Here is a 14,269-nt window from a genome sequence, read left to right as displayed (position 1 = left end):
CTTCTGCTAACAACTGCAGCAAGGTCGGATCTTCTTCTTCCTCTTCTAGCTGATTTTGAGCTGAATTAATTTTGCTAGCCTCCACCACTCCCTGATCACAATGTTGCACACTTTGACATGGCAAGGTTTCTCTTCCTTCTTGTTGGCTCCACTTTATGCCCTGATTCTGCCCCTGCAACCATTTCCTTTCTCCTTGGCTTTCATTTTCCTCTTCATTCCATCCCCCCATTCCTCCTTCTATCGGCTCTGGCATTTTTTGCCTTTGCTCTTGCGAATCAGCCATTGGTATTTCACTCATAGCTTAATTCTTTGCTCACACTTTTCTTATTCTTTAGCTAACACTTCTTGCTATTTAGCTTTCATCAAATTCACTCACCTTTTATAGAACCAACAACATTCTCCATAGCTTGCATTAAACGCTATCAATATCTTTGACAACAAGCTTCAATACCCACCATCATAATAGTCAAGTTCGAAACCACCTCCATCCTTTCCACACCTCACCTCCCCTATAGTAATAGTATGCTATATCCTATCCCTTTCCAATAGCTTCTCATCCCACGCTTTTCATCACACTATCTCCTCATCCCTAGATTTTCTTCTGCTAACCTTCTCATCTTCGTCTTTTCCGCCACTATCCTACCACACTGAGCTTTTGTATGGTAATTCCTTGTAAATACTTTGGTTTGTCCACTAGATATTCCTTGCATGTTAGTCCTTCACTTGGTATCATTGTATATCTCTCATCTCTTTGCGTCAATTCATGCTTGATCAAAAAATCAAATAAAAATAAAAATTTGTAGTTCTCTTGGTTAGGTGCTTCAGTGAATCCTCGTACGAGATCCCTTGTCATCAAAATGTTGTCCTAAATAGTTTTGATTTACCATTTGATCCTAGTCCTCGATATTACCAATAGATCCTTGTAGGATGCATCCTTCCTCTCATTTGATCGTGGTCCCTCAGTATCCAGTCCTATCGATCTCTTTGGCAAAAGGTTACTTTTTCATGAATTTACATTTTCTTTTGATTTATTTTCTTTTCAAGATTTCATGTTTAGTTCTTAAAGTATCTCTTCCAAGTGATTTGGGTTGTTCCCTCCTCATGGTCGCCATGATGTTTTATATCATGGTGTGCTATGAATGGGGCAATTCGAGAGCAAGGTTTTGATCAGGTCTTTTTCATTTTCTCTTCTGCTTGTGAGTGAGTCAAATATGACCCTTGCATAGTCCAAATGTGTGATCATGTGTGGTTACATGGTGCACTTGGGAAATATTGTTTGCTTGTGGGTTACCCAGTAACATTTCCACTTTGATTCTTTCGAGATTCATGTGTGATGCTGGGGCAATCCTTGCGTGTTTGTTTCACATTAGTCCTATGTAATATTGGTAAAAAGGCCTTGATGTTCTTGGTAACCTTGGCATATTACCAATATTCCTATATCAAAATAAGTGCTCAACTACATGGTGGTGCTCCCCTTTGGAACACCCATACACTCAAGCTTTAATGGGTTACTTCACACTCCCATCTTATCAAAACATCCCATGCTATCCAAGCATCCCATCCAATCAGTCTTATAATCATGATCTAACAATTTTATCCATATCATAATCATATCTCCTTCATTCATCATAATCATAGCTCCTTTATCAATCATAATCATAGCTCCTTCATCAATCATAATCATAGCTCTTTCAATAATCATAATCATATCTCCTTCATTAATCATAATCATAGCTCCTTCATCAATCATAATCTTAGCTCCTTCATCAATCATAATCATAGCTCCTTCATCAATCATAATCCTATCTCCTTTACCACTCATAATCATAGCTCCTACATCAATCATAATCATAGATCCTACATCAATCAAAATCTTAGTCATCATCAATCATAAATCCTTGAATCATAAATCTCCCCAAATCTCCCATCTTCCAAATCACTTCCCTGGGTTCAATTTAGAAAACCAATCACCCTCCCCCCTCTCCTTGTAGCCAGTGTTCTTACCCATTGGTTATCCTTGCACCAAGGTTTTCCTCTATATCATTCTCCCATAGTGAGAGTATGTGCTTCCTTGAATCACCTCTCTTCGCCACTCTCAGTCCTCCTGCTCACCCTAGATTCTTGTACCTTTCAAGAAGCTATTGGGCCTCACCTTCTCTCCCCACCATCTTCTTGAGGGGGCATCACACAGTCCACTCTCTCCTCTTCTATTCAAGACTGGGGCAATCATGTTGCTTTCAAAAGTTTTTTTTCATGTCGTCTATCTTCAAACTTCTTTGAAATAGTATTTTTCCAACATTATCTCAAAGAGGGGCAAAATGTAGACACCTAAATCTGATTACATCACTTAAGTAATCCTATTTAGTCATCTCCTAAGGCATCATTAATTAAGTATTTAATATTTAATTAATCTATTTTCATACCCTATTAATTAGTTAATTTAATTAACTATAGTCCAATTGATAAAATTAAAAGATCACCCAAAATCAATTTATCAATTAAATCCCTATTCCTCTATTAAATTGAATAAATCCTCAAATCTATTCAATTTGATTCTATATCCTCATTTTATTAAATATATCATTTAATAAAATATCTAAAATCCTAAAAGCCTCCCTAAACCCTATCCTAACCCCTAATCCAACCCATTCACACATACTAACCTCACTTAGCCACCTAACTAACCCATCACATCAAATCTAAGCCACTTGCCCCCTAATCCCCCTCTAATCCAAGCCTAATCTTCACTCTAACCATGTGCACAACCTTAATCCTAGATTAAGAATTCCTAACCCAAGCCAAAGTCAAGACTTCCACCCACCTCCCATTTTAATATACAAAAAAGACTTCATCCTCCATTTTAAAGTCAAAACTTCCACCCACCAACCATTTTAATATTCAAACAAAGACTTTATCCTTCATTTTAATATTCAAACAAATACTTTACCCTCTATTTTAATATTCAAACAAAGACTTAACATCCTCCTTTAATATATTCAAATAAAGACTTGACCTACCCAAACCACTTGCCTCTTAATCTCATCCTAAGCTAAGTCTAATCCCTTCCTTAAGCATGTGCAAAACTTTAACCAAGGGTTAAGAAAGTCTTAAACCAAACCAAAGTCAAAGTTCCACCTTAAAGTCTTGCATTCCTATTTAAGAGCCTTAAAGGCTCTTTAAAGACTTTTTATACCTATTTTCCACACTCATCCCCCACTTTTCTTCCCTCATAACTTCCTCTAACCACCTATCTTGACCATCTTCCCTATCCAATCCCTTTGTGACACTTGTCATAAGGCTAGAGCTTTGAAGAAGTACAATCCATGTGCTCTCTTCTCCTTGCATCCTAGCCCTCCTTAACCAATTCCCCTTCCTTGCATCCTAACCCTCCATCTCACTACCCCTTGGCCTATAAATGAAACCCTCTCCCTTCACAAATATCATCCACTTCTATGCTAATGTTATAATGCTATTTTGAGAGACTAAGAACTATCAAAATACCATCATAATGGAAAAATCCATCCACAAATCTATTTTGAATCATATCCTCCATTGAAGATTGAACAACGTCATTGAGCACACATCACATCTTATGGACACATCTATGCATCAAAGGGAAGATTGCTTGGTTTAAGAGGTTTGCACGTTCTTAGGCTACTTTGGTATTTTAATTCTCTTTTGTCTAATCATATATGTGAGTTAAATCTATTATTTTTAATGTTTTGATTCTTCATTATATTCCTTTAAGCACTAGTTTTACAACTCTACAACCTTTTCAACATTGTAATATACTTTTTCCTTTTATTGATGAAGAGTTCATCCTCAACAAACATAGAACAAGAACATTAACAACCGAGAAACAATAGAATTGCAAAGGAAGAGCAATTCGAGAAAAATCTCTATCATGTTGGAATGATATAATATCAAGATAAATGTACACCTTAATGCAAAAAGATCGTCACTCTTCTAAAGTATTTAGTTTATTTAATGATTTGGTAGAATGCGATTTTATATAATATGAGTATATTTTATTTTATTTTTCTAACTCCATCTAGAGCATATGTTGCTTCATTTATAACAAGCAAAAATAAACTCATTAAACCATTGTTTGTATAGAAAAGAATAAACCCCAACAAATTCTACAATTTCTTACAAATATATGACTTTTAAACATTTAAATTAAATTTGCATAGGAAATAGATAAACACAAATCTATGTTACTAACTAGATAAGAAAACACAGTGAAAATAATTTTTATATTATTAAAAAATTTCACCAATTGAATTAAATTAAAATTTACTTTTATCTTGTTAAACTATAAAAACATATGATTAAATTCTAAAATAATTCTTCAATAAAATAGTTTAAAAAGATAAACAGTTTAACCAAAAATATAAGTATAATAAACAACATAATTATTTTTTAATTAGCTTTATTTTACATCACAAATGTAGACAAAAACCCCTTGAAATGAAACAATGACTTTAAAATACTATACATTAAAATTTGTTAACTTTAATCAACATATATAGTTATTGTCCAGAGCTAATTGTTTTGGCAAAAGAAGAATGATGGCATTCCTGTACATCTTGCAGCCTACTTGAGAATGCAACCTACTTAAGCAATCCATTAGGCCCCCAATTTCACATCATTGATAATTTTCATTGTCCAAGTGGAATCTCCAATACAAGAATAAAATTAGAACCCTTATTACAATGTAGGTTCTCACATTTTATATATCCAAATTGCCCTCCCCTAAGAATTGATCCTAATTTTTCTTATTTTTTTGTTACAATCATTGCCATGTTGAATTTTTTAGCATGATTGTCCTATTACTATTTTATTATTGGACACATTTTGGGGCACAGATCATTAAAAAATTCTTGATAAGAATTTTCATTAAAATTTCCAAACTTGAAACAATGCAAATTTTTTTGGTGTTGCCCACCCATCGCCACACATGAATTAGAAAAGAAAAAAAAGAAAAAAGGTATAGATATGGAAGAAAAAATAAACCCAACATGACTCCAAAGTAATGAAACATAAAGTATTTCTTCATGTCATTTGTATGCATAAGATCAATTTTCTTTCAAACATGGCCTACATATTATATAAGCTTGTAAGTTCTAAAAAATTGTTTACACTTTGACTCGACATAGACATGACACTTAACTAGTTACTGACAAGAATCAAAACCCTAAAAACTCTCAGCCGCACCAACAAAACAAGTATCTAGCCTTCTAATTGTACCCATTGAGGTTTTTTTTTGTGATTTGCAATTGGTTTATATGAATCAACAATTGGTTTGGCTTTAGATTTTATATTATATATAAATGAATCATTTTAATGTTGAAATGTCTCTACAACTTTTCCCTGAATGGTGATGAGAAACTAACCACCCCTTCTCATTTTTGTTATCGACAAGGAATCAAATAATGTAGAGGAGCACAAGAAATTTCAGCACAATCATCACAATCCTCAACCTTATTAAAGAAGAGTGCTAAGTCGTGGATGCCTTTGTTACTTTCACTATTATCTACCATATAAAATTTTGGTTTCCAACTACTTGGAATCAAATAAGATGAAGAAATTTCCATAAACATATTAAGCTCTAACTGAAAGGAACAAGAAAATCAGAGATGACATCACCATCGAATGCATATTTCTCAATGTTAGAATTTATGAGCTCTTACCACAATGAGATTTTAAACATTTTTGAAAGGAAGTGTGAGAAATCATATCCTTTTGCAACCACCATGACTTTACAAAAGAATCCTTTAAGCCAACATTTTTTGAATTTTAATGGGTGAAGGAAAGATATTATATGGAAGACAATTTTTTAAAGGAAATCAATAAGGAAATTTAAATCACACATAATATAGTTTCAGCCACACAGATAAATTCATAACAAATAGTGCCAATAGTGGCATGTTGTGATGGTTAAGTTGTTGCATTGTTATCCTTGCCATCAAGGTTCAAATCTCATGGGGATGAGGTCCCCCATTTGTGGCCTCACTGGTTCATAGCTCTAGGTCAAAGCATTTACCCCTCTTTGAAAAAATTCATAACAAATAGTCAGGTTTGTTCAAAGTAAAAGGGTTGAACTAAAAACTTGCAGTTTAAGGAAAATACTCCATCTTTTCACTAGATGCTTTTGCATACCATCTGTAGATTTCTTTATTAGGATATTGCCTTTGGTAATGGTTTCCCATTTCCAATTGTGATTCAGCATGAGAATCTCAAGTTTAACTTGAAAGCATCCACAAAATATATATTTTTTTCTTACAAGCTTGGCTAGTGCACAAACTCACAAAAAGTTTCCATCTGTATCACCATGCAAACTACTTGTCTTCATATAATTAACATCACAGAATTTTTCAGAAATATTTGGAGTGTTATTATTAGAATATTATTATTTAGTTTCTGGATAGAACAACCAATGTGGTGCAAATAATAATATTATTATTTATTTTTTGGATACAACACCCACTGTTATGCAAAATTGATTAATATTTCAACAACAGAAAAAGGATTCCCAGGAAAAATGTCAACAACCAATAGGAAAATGGAAATTAAAATGTTTAATATCATTTTAATACAACTGTTTCTTCAAACCATAGATTTAAGGAATGTTGCGCAACATTCTAAAAAAAAATTAATGTTAGAGTTGCAACTTAAAAATTTAGTCTCCTGCCTTATGACAAGGACTAATAATAATAATGATTTATTATATAGGTCTATTTTCTTTGTTGAATAAAGAATTATCTTCTCTTGAACAATTTTTTCCATTTCTTTCTTTAATAAAGAATAATTTCTTTTTTTTAATAATCTCTTCTTTTATGAATAATTAAATTTTATATTTTTAAGAATTTTTTTTCCTTTTAATAAAGTTATATATAAAATTACTAAATTCAATGGACAAAATTTTAGTTACTTCTCACCATTTGTAGAGAAAAAGCATCACATGACCTTGGAGAGTAATTCCCACAAGATTTTAATAACCAATCATAGTGAGAAGCAATGGAGCATGAACCAAGGGATAACTTCAATTCATTATGCAACTAAAAAGAAAGATAATAGTGAATCATGTTGTCTAGTTTTCCATAAGCAATAGTTGTATATTGGAAAAGTAACTACTTGCACCAAAAGAATGATCTCGTTGAGGGAAGTCTAATTATAAGTATACCATCTTGAACCTTAAAAGACAAACAATTCAAGTGGAAAAATATGAGGTTAGGGGCTTGACCTAATTGGCAAGAGCTTCTTGTGGTGAGGCCCAATCTCCCACATGTCATGTGATATTGAAGGGTGTATCATGCCAACATTACCAATCATGTCAAAAAAATTAATCAATACATTATAGTTTATAGCAATGTTAACTGATTCTTAGAATCTAAAAGAAGAAGAATTATGTGAGAAAATAAATCAACAGTGCAACCATTGAGTAAAACTAAGCTTTTAGAAGTGAGAGAGTTGAACATGGTAATATGCAACTAAGAGGGGTTCTAGTAAGACAGTGCAAGAAAGGAATAGACAAGGGTCCAAGGAATGGTCATGCAACTTTGAAGCAATGATAGAAGTGCAGAAAGATTTAGTCATTGACCTATAATAAGGAACAAGGAAACCAATAGGAAGTTAGAATTCAACATTGGCACATTGTAGAAAATCATTCCGTACAGCCAATCACCCCAATAGACAAAAATTAATAAGTGAACAAGCCCCAAAATTATGGAAATAAACTAAAAGGAGATAAGAAAAGCATTACCTCACATAATCATTCACAAAGTCCAAAACTAAAAATAATTAGTAGAAGAAAAATTTCTTTAAATTAACTATATTATTGAAAGCAATAACTTAGTTTCTTTATTGTAATATATGCTCACTTGGGAATGGCAAGCTTTGATGAAAATGTCAATACAAATGCAATCAACACACAAGCAAGAAGATGGACGGAGGATAAGAGATCCAACAAAGATTGTTATGACATGGTAGGGCATGAGTTGCAAGAGCGAATGGGAGAAAAAAGATATCATAGAAGGCTTTAGAATAGAAGGTGGATTTTCTTAGATTCACCAATTAGTGTTTCCTTATAACTCCTAGATAGTTGATAATCAAGGTGTTGCCTCCAAGGATCAAATATCCAAATTTAAGAAACAAAATTAGCTCCTAGTCCAATGAGGTTGACGAGGAATAGTCATTGCCCTTGGTTGATAAAAGAACTATGAGAACAAGGAAGCAAGAGGCACATGTGAGATAAGATCAAAGCCTTATGTGCCCCTATTAAGAAAGGAAAATTTTGTAAGTAATGAAAACCATATTTAGAATAAGGGGTATTGGGCATGGTAAAACCCAATTAAGGAAATGGATATCAACTACTAAGAAGGAGCTACACAAGGATGGTTGGCATGAAAATTTTGGGTATGGATGATGTAGGAAAAATAGAGCAGACTCTTCAAGGAATTGGACAACATAGAACCTACACACAATGGAGACCAAAGAAAACAACTACAAAAAGGGAAGCACAATCAAGTATGTCAAATAAAACATCCACACTTTTGTTCTGTTTAAGTGGTGGCCATATAGAATACAAACGACAAAAACCTAATGAATTTAGGCATATATGAAAATTGGGATAGAGGATGGATCAAACATATTGAGCTAAAATCATGTTGTGAATTAAAGTGGGAGATAAACATAGATGTATTTACAATTACCAATGGAAACTCATTGTTGTTATGTCCTTCTTCCTAGGCCAAGGATAAAATCCTTTAAAAATGGACCCTAAATGTTGAATGGAGAGATGCTTAGTTGTGTGGAATGGAGACTACTCATCTCCCTAGGAAATTAAAACTTGGAAAGAAGAGCCTACTAGGTTTATCTATATAGCCTATCATCATAATATTGGAGAAATGAAAACTTTGAATAAACTAGAAATAGTTTAGGGATAGTAACCATCATTAAGAAAGACCATCATAAATAAAGGTAGAATAGATAAAGAACTTTGAATGTGTTTCAAAATAAGGAGAAACAAGAGAAATAAAGAGAGATTCCTTTAATAATGAAGCTAAGATCCAAATTGGGGGAGTGAAAATAAATGGTGGAAATACTAAAATAACTTTATGTGTTCCAAGAAATTCAATATGGGAGAATAGAAACAAGTGGTGCAACTAGAAAAATAACTCTAGTTGTGCCTATAATGTAACACTAAAGGACATCAAAGACCAAAGTGTGAGGGAAGGAATAAAGGACTCAAGTCACTATCTCTTTGAATCATGGATGGGGAATTCATGGTGGATGAAGAGAAATATATTCCATCATTCAAAAAGGGGGATCAATTAGGACTGAATAAAATACCTTAAGGACACCCAAATTAATCCCTGATTAAAATAAAGTCCCCTAGCCAACCTAGAAACAAATGATATAAGACACTAGCGACGGGATGAGGTGGAGATGGAGTCAAAGGAGAATGGGGGAGAGATTGTAACCATGGATAATATTCATCCCTCTAGAGAAATTCCCCCAATTCATGTTCAAGATAATGTTGAGGGGGGTATTAAATGAGGAAAAATGTCAATAATTGGTGTAGTACGTAAGCAAGTAGAAACATTGTCTATTGTGCTTATCTTGGAAAAGCTAGGTAGCTAGATGGACACCACCCTTAGAACAAAAGAAACCCAAATCAAACAAGCCCCTTGTAAAAATGAGGAATGAAATAATGATAAGAGTAAAGGATTGGAGTAGGGAGAAGATAATCGAGAAAAATTGTGGAACTGGAGGAGGAATAAGAAGATGAGATTCAAGAATTGAGGTTATTGGAAGAAAGAACTATAGAAAAAACAACTTTAAAATCACCAAATTATTAGGGTTTAGGAAAATACAAGAAATAAAAAATATTAAGATAATTTAGAAAGTAGATAAGACAAAAAAATTACACAAATATTTAATGTAATTGGCTCAATTTGGGCTATATCCACTAGAAAAATAGTTTTCCACTTATTGTATTATCTAGCAATGAGTGAAAATATAGTCTATTTAAGATATTACTATATACCTATGCTTATTTACTTGTTTACTTTATATCAATTGTTGATATAGGAGGATTTCTCCTTTGGGGTGAATTAGTAATCACAGAATTTAAGAATAAAATAAAATTCAAACTTTCTTTCTTGTTTACCGATAGTAATCTTAGTTTACTTAAAACAACATTATCAATTAACTATATATAAAGCATCCATCTAACATGGTAAAACATTACCACATATTAAAATCCAATATATATCTCATGGAAACCCACTCAGGGTGAAAACCATGATGTGAGATTAGTGCCCTTAATGATTGTACTCTTATGGAATATGCTTTGTTAGTAGCTTTCTTAGTTAAGGGTTACAAAAAAACTATTACGTGTTACCCTATTAAGGGATTTCCCTGAGACCTGTCAAAGTCTTTATCTAATAGGAGTAACTTGATTATAGTTTTAAGATACTGTACTCTAACAATGACACCCTGTTGAAGGATTTACAATTAACTTTTTAGGGTCACCTAATAAAGGAATTTACTATCACAATTGTTAGAAAGAAACAACTAGCTATGATTCATAGTTTGCACTAAATTTCTATATCATATCCATTATAGTTCCATAGCAATAACACATCAATACAATCCTCTGATCAAATCTGTACCTTAACTCTAATCATAATTATTTCTCTGTGCTATTAATAATCTCCTCTATTCACTACTCTCCTTCTTCCTCTTTTCCATAATATCAAAATTCCTCTTTCTTTCTCCTATATGCAGTAACATTATAATCATAAACCCTAAACCTAGATCCAATGATCAGAACTTCATCATCAAGTTTACTCTTGCAAATTCCGTCATCTCCATAAGCCATTTTTGACCTTGTAGAAACCTCTTGATCAATTCATTGTGTCCTGCTTGTCTCAATTTCAATGCCATCATACTTCTCCTTGAATTACACTTAAGTCATCCAACCTTTCTTCTTTACGATCAACATGTGTCCTTAATTTACTTTTTGCACACCTATAAGTATCCACTTCTTTCGATAAGACTTCCTTTACTTCGATAAGGTTTTGCTTCTAGTTCTTTGATAACCTAGTCTTTCTAATAGTTGTTAGATATTACAACTTGTTCCTAAACAAACATCTTTACTTCACTTCTTTACTTTAATCTTGGTTGTTCTCTACTGGTATCCTCTTATCTATCCATCTTCTGAAAAATACTCAAACCATTTAATGATCCATTACTATTTGTTCTAAGTGTTACCCAATAAGATCCTTTTTGACATATTTGTGTGCCCTTCTCTTTGTTTTTTTAATTGCTTATGTTCTAAAGATATGGAAAAAGGTTAAAAAATATGCCAAGTAGTTTGACATCAATGAAAAATAGTATAATTGATATCATATTTATCAATCATGTTATAATCATCAACAACTTTTTTAGTTCTTCAAAAACTTCATCAACTAAAGTATTTATGCCAAAAATCTCCCCCTTTGGCATTGATGGAAAATATTTAGTGACAAGACATCTATTACTCCCCCTTTTCATTATAATCTTCTCCTTTTTATTGATCTCTCTCTACTTGACTAATTTCTCCTCCTTTTCACTAGTTGCCTCATTTTACTAATTTTGCCCCCTTTGACAACAATGCCAAAGGTGACCAACATTTACTGTTCTATCCTCCAACATGTACGTGTGCTACGAATTCTCCTTTTCTCTATGCTTTTCCTACATGGAGTAGTTCACGCGTACATCAATTCATGCTTAAGATATTTTGTTAAGGTAGTAAGAACTGATGCACATTGTATGATCTTCTTAGTTGATATCTGATAGGGGTAAGACTCCCAATCTACCTCTTAGATACTCAAATATTTCCTTAGGTAGTGGTTTTGTAAATATGTCAGCAACTTTTTATTTTTAGATATGTATTCTAGTCTAACTTCTATGTCCCATATTTTCTCTCTTAAGAAATCATAGTTGATGACTATATGATTTGTCTTTGAGTGTATCATCCGTTCTTTGATATACTAATAGCACTTGTATTATCACAGTGTATCACAACAGGTTCTTCAACTTTCTCATGTATTCCTTTAAGTATTTATTTTATCGATAACACTTGCTGAAAATCAATTGCCACTACTACATATCCAACTTTAGCAGTAGATTGTGAAATATAATTTTGCTTTTCACTTGTCCATGACACTCGTCTTGCTTCCTAGATAGAATACTCATATGCTTGTGCTTTTCTTGCCATCAATGGTTCTAGCCCAATCTATAACTATATAGACCTTGGGATCAAAATCTCATTTCTTTTCATAGCATAATTCATAGTCTTCTATACCTTTTGGATATTGGAATATACTATTTATTGCGGTCATAGGTGAATCCTTAGGCTTTGATGCAAATTTAGCAACAATTCCAACTGCATGTGCAATATTTAGTCTGCTATGAACAACATATTGTAGTTTTCCAATCATTGATCTAGATAAAGTTTCATTCACTTCCTTAGATTAACCTTCTTTTGACAATTTACAACTGGTAGCCATAAGTGTATAGACAGGTCTCGAGTCATCCATTCCAAATATTTTCAATATCTCCTTGATGTACTTGGACTAAATTATGTAAATATATTTCTTCATCTATAGGACTTGTAAGAAAATAAAGAAAATAATTTCACCAATCATACTCATTTCAAATTATTTCTTCATTTCCTTAAAAATGACTTACTTAACTCATCATTTCCTCCAAAGATTATATTATCAACAAAATTTTTAGTAATTAAAACTTTATTCTCACTTTTAGCTTTCCAGTAAAAATTATTGTTATCATTGGCTCTTTCAAATCATATCTTGATTAAGTAAGAGTGTAATCCTTCATACCATGCTCTTGATTCTTGCTTCAATCCATACAATTCTTTGTAGAATTTACAAACTAAGTCTTTACCTTCTCTCGATTCTTGCTTCAATCCATACAATTCTTTGTAGAATTTACAAACTAAGTCTTTACCTTGTTCAGCTTCTAAACCTTTAGGTTTTTAATATAAACTTCTTCTTTGAGTACTCCATTTATAAATGTTGTCTTAACATCCATTTGATTGACTTTTAATCCTTTATATGTTTCATAAGCAAGTAAAATTTTGACTCCTAATCTTGCCATAGGTGCAAAAGTTTCACCATAATCAAGTGCTTCCCGAGTATACCTTTTGCAAACTAATCTAGCTTTATTATTTATTACTTGACCATTTTCATTGAGTTTTTTCCTTAAAACCCACTTAGCACCTATAACATTTTTATCTTTAGGTTGATGTGCCAATGACCATGTTTTGATGTGCCAATGACCATGTTTTATTCTTTTCAATTTGATTGATTTTTTCTTTCATTGCCTACATCTAGTCTTTATTCTTTAATGCATCTTGGGCTACTTTCAGTTCCATCTATGATAGCAAACATATTGTTTCCTTGATTTTTAATCAACTTCTTGTTAGCACATCATCACTCATGTCTCTAATTGTATTTGAAAAATAGTCATTAATCCTTATAGTTCTTGGTGTCACAGACTCTATATTTTGGATTTGTTCTCTTCTTGCACTTGTTTCTCTGTGTTGTATAGTTGTTGGTGGTTTTTTTGTTGTTAATTGTGGTGTTGTTATTAGTTGTCCATTATCGGTATATATATTTGGTCGTTCTATCTCTATCTTCTTAGGTTCAAATTAAATTGATTCATTAGAGCTTCCTAATCATATACTATTTCTTTCTTCATTCTAGTCAAAAGATTCATCAATCCTTACATGTACACTTTCTATTATTTTAATTATTGTTTTATTCAAGAATTTTTTTGCCTTACTCGTAGTAGATTATCCTAAGAATATTTCTTCATCACATTTACTATCAAATTTTCCATTTCTATCATCCTTCTTGTTAAAACATTTACTTCCAAAAATTCTAAAGTAACTAACATTAGCTGTTCGACCATACCAGATTTCATAAGGCATCTTGTTCAATCCTTTCTTGAGTTATTCATGATGAAGTGTATATATTTTAGTGGTGACAACTTCTCTCCAAAATTCTTGTGTAACTCCATTTCGACTTAACATTGTTCTAGTGCTTTCTACTATAAATTTATTTCTCCTTTCTACAATTTTATTTTGTTGTGATATTCTTGGCACAATTAGTTATCTTTTTATTCCATGTTCCTCACAATATTCATTGAATTCTTTAGATGTAAATTCACCACTTCTATCTGATCTAATACATTT

This window comes from Cupressus sempervirens, chromosome 9 (assembly GCF_028749045.1).
Source record: "Cupressus sempervirens isolate cs-2001-9-10 chromosome 9, ASM2874904v1, whole genome shotgun sequence".
NCBI classification, from domain to species: Eukaryota; Viridiplantae; Streptophyta; class Pinopsida; order Cupressales; family Cupressaceae; genus Cupressus; species Cupressus sempervirens.
Note: the sequence above shows the minus strand (reverse complement) of the source record.